The sequence below is a fragment of the Girardinichthys multiradiatus genome, chromosome 19, assembly GCF_021462225.1.
Source record: "Girardinichthys multiradiatus isolate DD_20200921_A chromosome 19, DD_fGirMul_XY1, whole genome shotgun sequence".
Taxonomy (NCBI): domain Eukaryota; kingdom Metazoa; phylum Chordata; class Actinopteri; order Cyprinodontiformes; family Goodeidae; genus Girardinichthys; species Girardinichthys multiradiatus.
The window spans coordinates 2,652,990-2,669,095 of NC_061811.1; the positions used below are offsets into that span (position 1 = coordinate 2,652,990).

At 43.4% G+C, this 16,106-nt stretch overlaps 1 pseudogene; it reads left to right on the forward strand.

Annotated features, from left to right (window-relative positions):
• The first annotated feature begins 453 nt into the window (after window positions 1–453).
• Window positions 454–8,478, forward strand: LOC124855578 (annotated as a pseudogene).
• Window positions 8,479–16,106: the final 7,628 nt, after the last annotated feature.

A 16,106-nucleotide genomic window follows, 5' to 3' on the forward strand; every position in this document is an offset into this window, starting at 1 on the left:
TGGGTCAAAATGACCCGTGAGACAAATAGAGTTGAAATCAAGGTCACAGAGTTATTTACAAACAACATAATATTACAATGTTTTAGATGTGTTTCAGATCAGTAGCAGAAGTAAACAAGGCAAATCAGGTGGTGTTCTCGCTGGCTTCAGAAGACCACCTGTTTATTTCCAGATGTTATAAAGGTGCTGGAGATAACAGGACCCCGAATTCTGTCTGTGCTGAAGCCATGAGTGTGCGTTATACTGCTGAAGACGCTGTAGAGCTGATTTGCTCAGATGTCCAGAAAGACGACTCTGATTCAGAAGAGGAAGTGGAGGATGTATCCGAAGAAGAAAATGGGGAGGAATACAACCCAGAGCATGATGAATCATCTTCAGAAGAAGAAAACCCTGAAGCTGAAAGAGAGACTTTCCTTTCAAAAAATGGCAAAATAACATGGTCCTCAGCAGCATATGACCAATACAAAACATCATAAAGATGACCCCAGGACCCACAAGGCATACTACCTGTTTATCACACCAGCAATAGAAAAAATAGTCCTGGGGATGACAAATCTGGAGGGTTTTCGTAAATATGGAGACAGCTGGAAAAAGATGGATGAGATTGACCTGCAGGCCTACTTAAGGCTGTTAATCTTACCAGGTGTATACAGGTCCCGAGGTGAGACTACAGCTAGTCTATGGGATGCTGAGAGTGGAAGGCCAATTTTCAAAGCCACAATGCCAATCAAAGTCTTTCACACCTACTCAAGACTGCTACGATTTGATGACCATGATTCAAGACCAGCAAGACGTGTGACAGACAAACTTGCAGCCATAAGAGAGGTATGGGACAAGTGGGTGGGGTGGCTGCCCTACCTCAACAATCCAGGGCCTGACGTAACAGTGTATGAACAACTGGTTCCATTTAGATGTGATCTGTTTTCATATTTGTAATAAAAGTGATTTTCACTGATGATTTCTTTGACTGTTTTCTGTAACATTGATACTAATCACTGATGCTGATGTCTTTTGTCCAAAGGTCGTTGTCCTTTCCGGCAGTATATGCCCAGATCGTACTCGATGTCTTCCGCTTATCCGGGACCGGGTCGCGGGGGCAGCAGACTCAGCAGAGACGCCCAGATGTCCATCTCTCCAGACACCTCCTCCAGCTCCTCCGGGTGGAGCCCAAGGCGTTCCCAGGCCAGCCGAGAAACATAGTCCCTACAGCATGTCCTGGGCCATCCCGTGGGCCTCCTCCCGGTGGGACATGCCAGGAACACCTCCCGAGGAAGGCGTCCAGGAGGCATCCGGTATAGATGCCCGAGCCACCTCAACTGGCTCCTCTCGATGTGGAGGATCAGCAGCTCTACTCCTAGCCCCTCCCGGATGGCCGAGCTCCTCACCCTATCTCTAAGGGAGTGCCCGGCCACCCTACGGAGGAAGCCCATTTCAGGCGCTTGTATCCGGGATCTCGTTCTTTCGGTCATGACCCAAAGTTCATGGCCATAGGTGAGGGTAGGAACGTAGACCGACCGGTAAATCGAGATTTTCGCTTTTTGGCTCAGCTCTCTCTTCACCACAACGGACCGGCACAGTGCCCCCATTACTGCGGCAGCCGCACTGATCCGTCTGTCGATCTCCCACTCCATTTTTCCCCCACTCGTGAACAAGACCCCGAGATATTTAAACTCCTCCACTTAAGGCAGGAACTCCCCTCCAACCTGAAGGGGACAAGCCACCCTTTTCTGGTCAAGTACCATGGCCTCGGACTTGGAGGGGCTGATCTTCATCCCAGCCGCTTCACACTCGGCTGCGAACCACCTCAGCGCATGCTGTAGGTCTTGGCTAGAGGGGGCCAGTAGGACCACGTCATCTGCAAAAAGAAGAGACGAAATCCACTGGTCCCCAAACCAGACCCCCTCCGGCCCTTGGCTGCGTCTAGAAATCCTGTCCATAAAAGTTATGAACAGGACCGGTGACAAAGGGCAGCCCTGCCGGACTCCAACATGCACCGGGAACAGGTCCGACTTAGTGCCAGCAATGCGGACCAAACTCCTGCTCCGCTTGTACAGGGACCGGATGGCCCCTAATAAAGGGCACCCGATTCCATACTCCTGGAGCACCCCCCACAGGGCATCACGAGGGACACAGTTGAATGCCTTCTACAGGTCCACAAAACACATGTGAACCGGTTGGGCATACTCCCATGATCCCTCGAGCACCCTGTAGAGGGTATAGAGCTGGTCCAGTGTTCCACAGCCGGGACGAAAACCACATTGCTACTCCTGAAGCCGAGGTTCAACTATCGGCCGGACTCTCCTCTCCAATACCCTGGCGTAGGCCTTACCAGGGAGGCTGAGGAGTGTGATCCCCCTGTAGTTGGAACACACCCTCCGGTCCCCCTTCATAAGAAGGGGAACCACCACCCCAGTCTGCCAGTCCAGAGGCACTGTCCTCGACCGCCACCCAATGTTGAAGCCATAACAGCCCAACAACATCCAGAGATTTGAGGTACTCAGGGCGGATCTCATCCACCGCGGAGCTTTTTAACCATCTCGGTGACTTCAGCCTGGGTGATGAAAGAGTCCAACCCCGAGTCCCCAGCCTCTGTTTCCACCACGGAAACACCATATGCCGAGCAAGCCAGCAAAATATGGGATCAAGTCATGGGTGGCTTGCGATGCCAAATCAAGCTATGCTTGGAAAATGCAAGTCTATACTGGGAAGCCGACCAGTGGATGCCCAGAGAAGAACCAGGGGATGCGAGTTGTGCTTGATGCGACAGAGGGACTGAGGGGTCACAATGTGACATATCACAATTTCTTCACATCTTATGAACTCGGACAGCAGCTCCTGAAGAGGAAGATCACCATGGTTGGTACAGTTTGAAAGACTAAGCCTGAGCTCCCACCTGCACTTCTTGCGTCAAAGGAGAGAGAGGTCTTCTCCTCAAAGTTTGCCTTCACGCCCAACGCCATTCTAGTTTTCCACCTCCCAAAGAAAAACAAGAATGTAGTTCTTCTGAGCACACTGCACACAGACGGTGACATTAGCAATCGTGAGGACAGGAAGCCAATCATCATCCTAGACTACAACCGCAACAAAGGAGGTGTGGACAACCTGGATAAGGCGATTGGAACATATAGCTGCAGAAGAATGACTGCCTGCTGGCCCCTGGTCATCTTCCACAACATCATTGATGTTTCCTCCTACAATGCCTTTGTGATTTCGAGATAGATCAACACAACCTGGATGTCTCATAAGCAGAACAAGAGGAGGTTGTTCCTGGAGCAGCTAGGAAAGGCACTTGTAACTCCACTCATTGAAAGAAGGAAGCATGTCCCCCACACAGAACCCTCAGCAGCAGTTGTGAAAGCTATTCAGAGTGCAGGAGCTCCTGATCAACCTGAGGATCCATCTACCACAGCCACTTCCCCAGCTAGGGCAAGTAAGAGGAAGAGATGTCAGTTCTGCCCTCAAAAGAAGGACTGTAAAACACATACTGTGTGCTGCAGGTGTAAGAAATATATCTGCAAGGGCTGTGCACTTGTATACTACCCTACATATGCTAATTAGTGGAATGGGTTATGTTATTTTACATATTTTTGTATTGTACATTGTCTTAAATTGTTCACTGGACAAAAAAAAATGAAACTGAGTCATTGGGATGAATAAAAATGTATTCAAAACTCCTTTTTTGCAATTTTCTTTTTCTTTTCTTAAGCTATAGAAATTCAAGTGAAGAGAGAAAACTCAAGTATTCACACATTTTGAGCTCAATGACAATATGCAAGATGAAATTTGGTGTTAAAAATTCAATTAAGCCGTTTATACTGGGGGTTTAGTGAAGACGGGTCATTTTGACCTGGAGGACACAGTGTATACAGAAAATGAGGACAACAAGAGGGTTAAAACCACTGGACATATACAGGGGTTGGACAATGAAACTGAAACACCTGGTTTTAGACCGCAATAATTTATTAGTATGGTGTCAATTTGTCTTGGGAATGACATATACAAGTCCTGCACAGTGGTCAGAGGGATTTTAAGCCATTCTTCTTGCAGGATAGTGGCCAGGTCACTACGTTATACTGGTGGAAGAAAAGGTTTCCTGACTCGCTCCTCCAAAACACCCCAAAGTGGCTCAATAATATTTAAATCTGGTGACTGTGCAGGCCATGGGAGATGTTCAACTTCACTTTCATGTTCAAACCAATCTTTCACCAGTCTTGCTGTGTGTATTGGTGCATTGTCATCCTGATACACGGCACCGCCTTCAGGATACAATGTTTGAACCATTGGATGCACATGGTCCTCAAGAATGGTTCGTTAGTCCTTGGCAGTGACGCACCCATCTAGCACAAGTATTGGGCCAAGGAAATGCCATGATATGGCAGCCCATCACTGATCCACCCCCATGCTTCACTCTGGGCATGCAACAGTCTGGGTGGTACGCTTCTTTGGGGCTTCTCCACACCGTAACTCTCCCGGATGTGGGGAAAAAAGTAAAGGTGGACTTATCAGAGAACAATACATGTTTCACATTGTCCACAGCCCAAGATTTGCACTCCTTGCACCATTGAAACTGACGTTTGGCATTGGCATGAGTGACCAAACGTTTGGCTATAGCAGCCCGGCCGTGTATATTGACCTTGTGGAGCTCCCGACGGACAGTTCTGGTGGAAACAGGAGAGTTGAGGTGCACATTTAATTCTGCTGTGATTTGGGCAGCTGCGGTTTTATGTTTTTTGGATACAATCCGGGTTAGCACCCGAACATCCCTTTCAGACAGCTTCTTCTTGCGTCCACAGTTAATCCTGTTGGATGTGGTTCGTCCTTCTTGGTGGTATGCTGACATTACCCTGGATACCGTGGCTCTTGATACATCAAAAAAATTGCTGTCTTGGTCACAGATGCACCAGCAAAACGTGCACCAACAATTTGTCCTCTTTTGAACTCTGGTATGTCACCCATAATGTTGTGTGCATTTCAATATTTTGAGTAAAACTGTGCTCTTACCCTGCTAATTGAACCTTCACACTCTGCTCTTACTGGTGCAATGTGCAATCAATGAAGACTGGCTACCAGGCTGGTCCAATTTAGCCATGAAGCCTCCCACACTAAAATGACAGGTGTTTCAGTTTCATTGTCCAACCCCTGTATGTAGGAGGATTGTAAAGTGGCTGGACATTAAACCATGTAGCAGCATTTCTATTTCCGTTCCACCTCGCTGCATTTACTAAACAGTGTTTACATTTGGGATTAGTTTTAAATAAAATTACATAATAGTCATAGTAAATTTGCCTTTACTAAACAGTCTGTATGTAAATATCTGTTACTCATGAGAGTGAAATGAAGAGGATCTTCTTTCTTCAGAGTCAGATTGCATCGTGTTTGTATGAAGACATTTGTGCAAATTATATTAAATTTTGAATAACCCATGGGATGCCATACACTCGCTGGTTCCGTGCTTCCATTTTCTTCGCTTCTCACACAAGCACTTTTTCAGAAGGACAAAAGCAGACCTCTGAATCACATCCTGTTATCATCAAAGTTTGCACTTGAAACCACATGCCCAGATCTTTCTTCAAAGAAACCCAAAACTTACTTTGCTTTTGCTGTATTTTCACTCCTATAGCAGCTCCTTCTATTGTGTTCTATGATTTGGTAATACGTATTTCCATAAAAGTACTGCTCTTGTTAACTAAAAGGACTACAGCTTATAATGTAAATAAAAGTTGGTTGATTTTGGGTCAAATAAATCTCATATTACTACTGATGTAATCCCTCCCACTACCATATGTACATACCCCCTGAGTACCTTTGTAGATTTCCCAGATGTACCCCACATATATACACATCCAGGTACCTAGTGAGTACCTCAAGAGTACCCATAAGTATTCTGTAGCTGTAATTACATTCATAATTACCCAACATATGCATCCTCGGGTACCACTGTTTGTACCCATAAGTACCCTTAGCTACTCCTGTGAGTGCCCCACAACTACAACCAAAGTACCACACAAGTACCCCTTAGATAGCCTGTAGGTACCCTGGCAGCACCCTTTAGGCACATCATAAATATATCTTGTGGTAGAGGTGGGTGGTCTTTATTTTTCCTCAGAACATGTCCAGTGAATTTTAAATTTTCAGCAACATAATGCTGGTTTCTGCACATTAACATTTGAATTTGAGTAGATTCATGGTTGTAAAACTACATTTATGATCAAAATATAACTATCTTGGAAGCAACATGGAATGACATTGACTTTAGTTTGGTGTCTTTATACCTATGATGTGGTTGCTTTTCTGTTCACTGTTTTTATGTGTCTTTATACTGCCTCTGTGATGGGCTAGGGACAGAGTGTACTCTGTCTCATTGCTGAGGATAAGCAGCAGTGTGGACTGGAAGAGGATTCAGCTCATACAGAAAAAATATGATGGGTCGTTGGATCCTTTACACTTTAAATTATGCCTACAAGCAATCCCTAAAACATTTTGGAATGGTAGGAAAGTTCAGGGGTGTGGCTAACATCTCAGACTCTTTGATGTAATTATTGAGCTCTTCATATACATCTTTTGTGAATTTCATTGCCCTCCTTAAGGAATGGGAGACAATAAGGTAAGTAGTAATTTATCTGCTAAGAGTGAAAGTTCCTTAACCCTTTTTCATCTTCTCTGACTTGCTTTTTCATCTTTTCTTCTTTATACATTTCTTCTTTCACATCTATTTTAGCACTCTGCCTCTGTTTTTTTATTTTATTTTTTTAAGATTGAGCATAGCTCACACACCATTAAATAATTAAGATGCAATAAATCCCACTGTCACATCAAGTTTTCAGACACTGTGGTTTGCGTGCAAAGACTTCAACCAAAGGAAAGTGAGCCTCTGGGTTTTTGTAAGTGCAAAAGAAAGGGACAAGATGCTACCCAAAGAAACTTTATCGATTGCCACCACTTCTCAGAAATATTGCACTCTTGTGGTATTCAGATACCCATGACATGCCTTGTTCTTAAATTTGGTCGCTGTGATCCTTGCGCAAGCCAAAATGATGCAGCCTACGCTTCACATGCAGTGTGAAGCGTAGGCTGTGAAAGAGAAACACCACAATCCGCTCAGAAATACCTTTCTTAAATGATTTTGTTGGGCTGTTATATTCCTTACAGTTGAATGATTTCGAAGGTCATGCCTGTGCGCACAGAATACACAAACTTAACTCATAAATATATGGATTTAAAGAAAAAGGGAAGAAAACTTGACTTGCTGACATAGACCTAAAGAAACGTAAGTCTTTCTAATAAAAAAATCTAAGCAGTGCAATCAGTGTTGTTTTCCACTTAAACTTTTCCAATCTACTACAGTGTAAATTATCAATTTACCGCACTAAGAAGAAGATCTATGCTAATTAGTCTTGTGAAATAAAAAACATTACAAAGGGTATTTGGATTAACGACTCCAGAAAACCATTCGAAGACAGCATGCAAAGAGCTTTAATTAAAAGAACCGTTCTGCTTTAATCTGTGCTCAGTCAAGATGGAGAACAACATATAAACTGAATATACTCTGATCAGGCATAGCATGACAAAGAGTGACTGTTTAAGTGAACACTAATTTTTCAACATGAGACTTGGTTGAAGATGGGATTTATTAGGCAGCAAATAAACATTTTGTCCTCAATGTTGTGTCATAAGTAGGAAAAATTAGAAGTTAAGGGTTTTAAGCGAGTCTGACATTTTTAGATACTGGTCAGTATCTAACAAAAGTGGTCCAGGGAAGTAACAGTGGTGGTGTGTCATAGGCAGCTCAGACTTATAGATCCATGTGGGGAGAAATGCTCATGCAGCTTGAACTGCTGGAGACATTAATGCTGGTTTTGGTAGAAAGTTGTTAGAATGCACAGTACATGTCGGTTTGTAGTCCATGGATCTGGATGGAAATTACTTTTCCCGATGGTTGTGACATCTTTCAGCAGGATAATGCACCCTGCCAGAAAACAGAAATGGTTTAAGGTAGCTTCGAAGACCAGAAGAATCTGTTTGAGGTATCGATCTGGCCTCCAATCAATCATCTGTGGAACGTGCAAGCAGACCCATTTCAACTCTCAACCTCCATGACTGAACAGATCTGCAGCTGACCTCTTGGTGCTAGATCCCACAGCATACCGAGTCCATGCCTCGATGGGTAAGGGTCATTTTGGCAACCAAAGCAGGACAGCACACTATTTGGCAGGTGATCATAATGTTACACATGATATGTGTAAGTACATGCTATGAGGTATTTTTGCGCAGGGTGGGATGCATAAGACCTTATATTACTTTACCATCCTAGCATATGTGCAAACAGGCATAAAGAAGAAATTTCGCAGAGTTGTCTATGGTTCTAAAACAATTTTTTTCCTGTTTCGGAGGAAGTAGGTCTACTAAAGTAAAACAATCTGCAAACTATCCCTAACTTGTTCCACTGACTTTATCTGTTCTGTTTTTGCAGTTCTGTGACATTCGATGTCTTTGATATCAGGGAAATGTTTTAGCTTTCCTGAGCACCAAAACATGCTGGCTGTGTTGGGCCGCTGTATCAAATGATGATGAGGTAAGATAATTAAGTGATCATCCTATGTCAGGAGTCTTTCCAGGGCAGGGTGACAAGTCAGAGCGGGAGGTCTCCGGAGCCTTATATAGACAGCTGACTATGGTATGTTCCATTTGTAATGTACTGCCTAGGGGTGTTTGTGTGTGCCATACGATTAAAAAAAGAACAGATGCATGTTTATGTAAGCAAACATTTTAATTTTGTTCTAGTTGGATTAATTGATCAGCATATTGATAAATATTCTGTGTGCATTGAACTATTTTAAACTTTGCTATAGTGATTGAACGCCAATTAATGATGGTTTGTCTTATAAGAGGAGCTTCCAGTATAAAGGCTGGAGCCGAAGCTCCCTCTCAGGGGATTGTACAGTTTAGGCCCCCTGAGGCACAGTGTACTAGTGTTCCATAGTCAGGGGCCAAGTGCTATGCTTGAATGTTGTTGATATGATTTTTTTTTTCATTGACTGAAGATTTTTGGGTTTCTTCTTTTCTTTGTTGCTGTACATTTTCTTTTCCATATAAACTATTTCCAGCACAACACATTTTCACTAAATCAGAATCAGCTTCATTACCAAGTTTGTTTTGGACAAACAAAGAATTTCACTGCGGTACTCTTTGGTCTCAATAATAAAGGCTAGAGAAAAAAAGAATAAAGCAATAGAATCCTGCACCAACTTAGGTGTCTGTGAGTCCTACTTCCAAAGCTTGACCAAATCCAACCAAATTATAAATAAGTGTGAAAATAATAATCTTCATCCATGTGTCTAAGACATAGGAGAACGACTCATTCAGACAGATATTACTGCAGTCTCTTTCACACTCGTATCCTATGCCTTCTACCCCCTAAGGCCCCTATTCATTAGTCCCATCCACTAATACTTCATAAGCTCATTGTGATTAATGGAAAAGCTTATACATTATCCTGGTGTAATTCCTATTCCATTATCCCCACTGGCCTCAAAAACAATTTCCAGAGACACTAATGGTACAATCTGTTACTGCAAGAGATGCTGGTCTCCAGAAGCATTGGTGAGTACCTGTCATTTCCACAGATTTAAGGGGCATACCTTAGGTTCACATCAAACCAGGATCATTTCTAATCTGTATAATTAACAGAAACATATTTTTTAAATATGGAGCTCAATAATTAGCAGGAATTAGCAGGAAGGCTGCAAGGACCTATTGTAATCGATATATTTCTTAATATTCTGTTACGTCTTTGTGGGGCAATTTGGGGGCTTTCAACTCAAAACTCAAAAATCGCATTAACTTTCCCAAAGAATCGCAAAATTACACCAAAGTTGGCATGAAGGAGGACCTTTAGCTTCCCGACGATCCTATTAGGTCATATGCTGACATCATCTAAGCCCTGCCCCCTCAGAACAGGAAGTAACTTTTTTCACTGGGAAAGGTCGCTATCTGGCTGTGCCTAGAAATCCTGTCCATAAAAGTAATAAACAGGACCAGTGACAAAGGGCAGCCCTGCTGGAGTCCAGCATGCATTGGGAACAGGTCCGACTTATTGCCGACAATGCGGACACCACATTGCCGGCACTAAGTCAGACCAAACTCTTGGTCCACTTGTACAGAGACCGGATGGGCCCCCAACTCCGTACTCCTGTAGCACCCCCCACAGGTCATCACGAGAGACATGGTCGAATGCCTTCTCCAGGTCCACAAAACACATGTGGACTGGTTCTAGGCGCAGCCAAATGCCTGAGGGGGTCTGGTTTGGGGACCATTGGACTTTGTCTCTTCTTTTTGTTGATGATGTGGTCCTGCTGGCCCCCTATAGCCAAGACTTGCAGAATGCGCTGGGGCAGTTCCCAGCCGAGTGTGAAGCGGCTGGAATGAAGATCAGCTCCTCCAAATCCAAGGCCATGGTTCTTGACTGGAAAAGGGTGGCTTGTCCTCTTCAGGTTGGAGGGGAGTTCCTGCCTCAATTGGAGAAGTTCAAGTATCTTAGGGTCTAGTTCATGAGTGATGGGAGAATGGAGTGGGAAATCGACAGATGGATCGGTGTGGCTGTCGCAGTAATGGGGATGCTGTGCCGGTCCGTTGTGGTGAAGAGAAAGCTGAGCCGAATTACTGGTCGGTCTACGTTCCTACCCTCAACTATGGCCATGAACTTTGGGTCATGACTGAAAGAAAGAGATCCTAGATACAAGCAGCTGGAATGAGCTTCCTCCATAGGGTGGCCGGGCTCTCCCTTAAAGACAGGGTGAGGAACTCGGCTATCCGGGGGGGTCCTCCACGCTGAGTCAGTTGAGGTGGCATGGGCATCTACACCGGATGGCTCCTGGACGCCTTCCTCAGGAGGTGTTCCAGGCACGTCCCACCGTGAGGAGTAGCTGGAGGGACCATGTCTCTCAGGCCAGCCTGAGAACACCTTGGGCTCCACCCGGAGGAGCTGGAGGAGGTGTCTGGAGAGAGGGACATCTGAGTGTTTCTATTGAGTCTGGTGCCTCCACGACCTCATCCCGGATGAAGCGAAAGACTATGAGTATGAGTACGATGCTGCTATCTGGCTGTCTACAATCAATCCGCTTCAAACTGTGTGACTGATAACAAGTGGGTCTAACTTCGTTTAAAGCACAGTCAATTTTCATAAAAGGGCGTGGCCATGGTGGCGTGGCGAAGTTTGACATCACGCCAAGGCCATACGTTTGGCTCTAATTTCCACGTAGATCATCTGATCTGGACCTAATTCAATATGACTGATATGAATTGCCTATGACTATGATCCCAATCCAGTACCCAAAAGACATCTGATGAAATATTTAGTGGGTGTAGCCAAATTCTTTCACAGCGCCCCGTGGAAAAAAAATAATCAGCCCCGAGCCAGGCTTTGACCAAGGATTGTAACATTTGGTACACCGATGTTACTTCTCAGGACCTACAAAAAAGTCTCTTGGAGCCTTGGTCCAAACCCCACAGGAAGTCGGCCATTTTAGATTTAATTTGTGAGTTTGACCCCATTTTGGCCGTTTCTAGCCCACATATCTGAGCAAACGCCTCCTACAGCTTTTGACTTACAGACTTCAAAATCACTCAGACTCTCAAGGCATTGGGGATCAAAAGTTATCAAAAACCTTCGGCTACATGAAAGCTTGTGGGTGTGACCAAGCCTCAAAATCTGACTTCTCACTATAAAAGACAAAATTGATATAGCTTCTACAAGGAAAGAGACTTGAAATCTTCCGAGATTGATCCGCATCTGGCCCCGAACAATATTCAATGGCCAATGCTGACATCATCTAAACCCCACCTACTGAGAACAGGAAGTGTAGTGTTTAACTTAATGTGGTCCATATTTGATCCCATTCACCTAAACAACATGAAACTGTCCCCAGTGACAGATAACATGATATTCTAAGTTGATCTCCAGTACTGACAGGTTTGGCTGGAGGGTGTGGCTGTGGTGGCATGGCATAATCTGACATCACACCATGGCCTTACGCTTGGCTCTAAATTACACATGCATGTTCTGATTTACTCCAAACTGAATGTGGTTGATCTTTGTCAATTCTCAAACAGCTCTATTGGATTGCATTGAAATTTGGATCAACGCCACCCCCTAGGACACTTTTAAGTGCTCCATCTCCCTGAGACATCTTCAGATACACACCAAATTTCATATGCATCATTGTAGATCAAGAAGTTTCTGGAAAAAGTATCAGATTTAGGATTATATTCCCATTAAACCCTCACACTGAAATATGTTTGTCAGGTGTTTTTCTAATGACTAGGCTGGCCACAAACTTTCATGACCCCGTATCACTGAATGGCTCAAAACTCACTGACCACTTTATTTAGTACAACTGTTTAAATGCTTCCTGAGATAAATAGTGCCAAATAAATGCATTTAGGCATCTAGACCTGATGAAAACAACTTGCTAAAGTTCAAACCGAGCATCAGAGTGGTGTAAAGTGACTGGCATAGTTGGTGCCAGACTCCCTGCCAGTTGCTGGGGCCACTGCCCGCTGGTGTATTGCTGGTTTTCAGTGTCTGGGGTTGGGTGCTCAGGTGTGTGCTGGCTCACTCCTGGTGGTTGCTTGTTGGGGGCCTGGGCCCCCTGATTTGGTCGGGCCTCTGCTGGGGTGTGGCCCAGGATCTCAGGTGTCTGGGTCCATGGCTGGATCTGTTCTGGTGTAGACAGCTGCCGGCAGGGCCTGTGGGGTCATCGCACAGTGGTTGCTGGGTGGTTACCCTGGGTGGTTACCGTGGGGGCTCTCCTCTGGTCTTCTCTGAGGGGGATACTGAATATTTTTGTGGAGAAACCTTATATACACAAGTGCACTCACACACGGTGTTTGGATTCAGGTGTCAACAGATGCACAGATATAATCTTAGTGTGTATTTACTGTGATTGCCACTAAATACATATTGCATTCATTAGTACCGTGCACATTTCGGTAACATTGCTGTTGTTATATATGTTTTGCAGGTGTAGAAGCAGTTTTCTAGGGTATTATTTTGTTTTCTCTTCATCCTTTTTATTCTTTGCTCCTTTTCTTCTTTTTCTATTTTGCCTCACCTCTCTCTCTTTCTTACTTCTTTATTTTTATTTTCATTACATCTCCATCTCTAGTTTCTAATAAAGTTTTTATATATATAAAGCAGTTCATTAGAGTGTTAGCCTAATGCTTCACTTGTGAATGTAAATCTGTTTGGCTTCTTCTTGGCACTCAGACTACAAAAAAGGAAATCACCAGAGTAACATACTTTCTTAGTTAATGTTGTCATCGTTGAAGGTTTGGTGGCAGGACCAAAATGCAGATCATGGCGAGGAGGCCGCATGGTGTGTAGAAGACCTTTTAATTTTAAAGCAATGACTTACAGGCAAGTAGATCAGGTCAGGAGACAAACAAACCATAGGAGGAACTCGGGAATACAACAAAGGTTGTCAACGTAAGAAACCAAGGGGAAAAATGAAAACTAGAGAGCTTATAAGTTGAGGGAAGTGGAGTATGGACCAATGCGTCAGGGAGGCAGGTAATCAAAGGAAACATGAACAGGTGTGGACCAGGCTGCAGGGAACTGAGGGAATATGTTACTATAGAAACGGGAACTAGAGGAGGAAGGAAGAACTGAACTAAAGACAACTCTAGGGAAAAGAAACCTAAACATAAACTAACATGAATAGTAATTAGAACTAAACAGGGGCATGGGGAAAAGCTAAACTAATGGAAAACCGACCTAAGGAAACCTATATAATATAAACCCTAACATAAAACACAAGGCTAAATCTGGAAGGAACACTAACTAGACAAAGTAGGGACAAGAGGAACTATTGGCGAGGGGAGAAAGAACTACTAAAACTAAGGGGCAGGAGAGAGAACAAAACTATCAGGATGACAGAAGGAATAAACAAACATAACCACTAAATACAAGTTGACATTGAGAAGGTTGTTATGATGTACCTTATATCCCAATTTTGTGACTAAGCAATCCTGTGCAGGTCCTGGTCGATTTTGTGTTTGGATTTTTGGTGCCTTCTCTACTCAGAGTTTCCTGTTACAAGAAATGCAAGAAGAACTCAATATTCCAACTGGGAAAGTTAGAGCTACCCAAGATGTACCCAATTTGGCTTCATGCCAATGAAATGCAGTGAAAGTTGCATATATAAAGTATTTATTAGCACTTCTCATGGCTTGTATCACTTTAAACCAGCAGCATACATAGTAAATATTGTGAACATTTTCCTTTTGAATCTAAACACATAAGACAAAGACAGATACACTTTTTCGACTCAAATTGCTAATAGTAGCTAGCGCTACAAAACTGAGCAACTTGTAGTCTTTTCCAATATGTATTTAGAAGCTCTCTACTCAGGTGTCCCTTTGTTCATATTTCATATTCCTGAGACATATCAAACCCAGCATTATTTTTCAACATTTTCTCAATGTTCTCAAAGTTTTTTTGATTCCTTGGAATCATGATAAAGTAATATTTACTGTCAACCTTTTTTGCAAGCACATATCACTGATTTGATGCTACTTTAAAGGGATTCTTAAAAGGAATTATCTGCTACCTGACCCCTTCTCTTTTCTAATGGTTATAATCAGTCTGACAGAGAGGTATCCCAATCCTTGTGGTTTTTAGTATAACAATGACCATCAGTGGGACCCTTTGTGGGGTTCCTTGAGACGACATTGTTGTAAATAAGCGCCGTTTAACTAAATAATCTGAACTGAAACTATCTGTGTAGTTATGCTGCTATAGGCTTAGGCTGCTGGAGGACATAACGACCACTTTCACCCTCTTCGCTACATTCTCACACTACTCTCCAATTTTGCATTATTTGCTCTTCTTTCAGCTTTTAACCTTGTTCTCTCTCTATTCTCTTCCTAGGAGCTACACCTGGCCTGGCTCTGTGTCTACCTGTGACATCTTTCTGGAGAGGGGAATCGTCCGAGCTTCTGCTGGCAACAACTTAATGCTCACCCTCTACCGATGATCCACATAGCCCTGTCTTTTAGTGTTTAACCCTTTTTCTCTCCTAGACATAGCGACTGACTGAGCTTCTACTGTAACTAACTCTATGTTCTCTCTTTCAGACTCTAACCTTGAAAACTGGCTCAAAGTTTATCTGTTCTTTCTTTCTAGGTGAAACGACTAAAGGAGCTACATCCATTAACATTTACTTTTCCTCCCCATAGAAAGTACTCCTGATCAGTGCTTCTTTGTTCTCTTTGTGTCTCTCCTCTGTTCTCTTAAACCCCCAGTTGGTCGTGGCAGATGGCCGCTCACACTGTGCCTGGTTCTGCTGGAGGTTTCTTCCTGTTAAAAGGCAGTTTTTCCTCTCCGCTGTCGCGACATGCATGCTCAGTATGAGGGATTGCTGGATAGTCAATGCCAGTGACTGTCCACTGTCTCTACATGCTCATCCAGGAGGAGTGAATGCTGCAAGTCACTGACTGGATGCAATCTGCTGGGTTTCCTTAGATAGAAAAACTTTTTATTTAATTTGAATAAAAAGCTAACTCCGACTGCACTGTTCAATGGTTAGGATTGATTGGAATGTATGAACTTGACTGTTCGTGAAGTGCCTTGAGACAACATGTGTTATGAATTGGCGCTATATAAATAAAACTGAATTGAATTATTTTCCAGTACAGTTTATTTCTTAACCAGAAGCAAATAGAAATGTCTTTTTTAAAGTAAGGACTGTAACCGTGATCTTCTTCTGCTGTTTTTCACAGGTTTTGTCATAAGTTGCTTGTCCAGTAGTGATGTCAACATACATGTTATGTTGACATGTCCTTGAGAGCAACATATGTAACAGATACTGTCCTGACCTGTACTGACCTCAAGCAAATGTTTGTCAACTCAGCTCAATTGATTTTTTCAAGCTTTTGAGAGAAAGGTTATTTTATATTTCATTTGGTACAAATTCAGTTTGTGAATGCTTCATCAATGTAAAATAAAAACAAACTGTTAAACATTGCTGTCAATGGCGAATGCATTTGGTCATTTTTGTGGATACAATGTCATCTTTTGCAATCAGATGTGCCCATTTGTTGCTGTAATT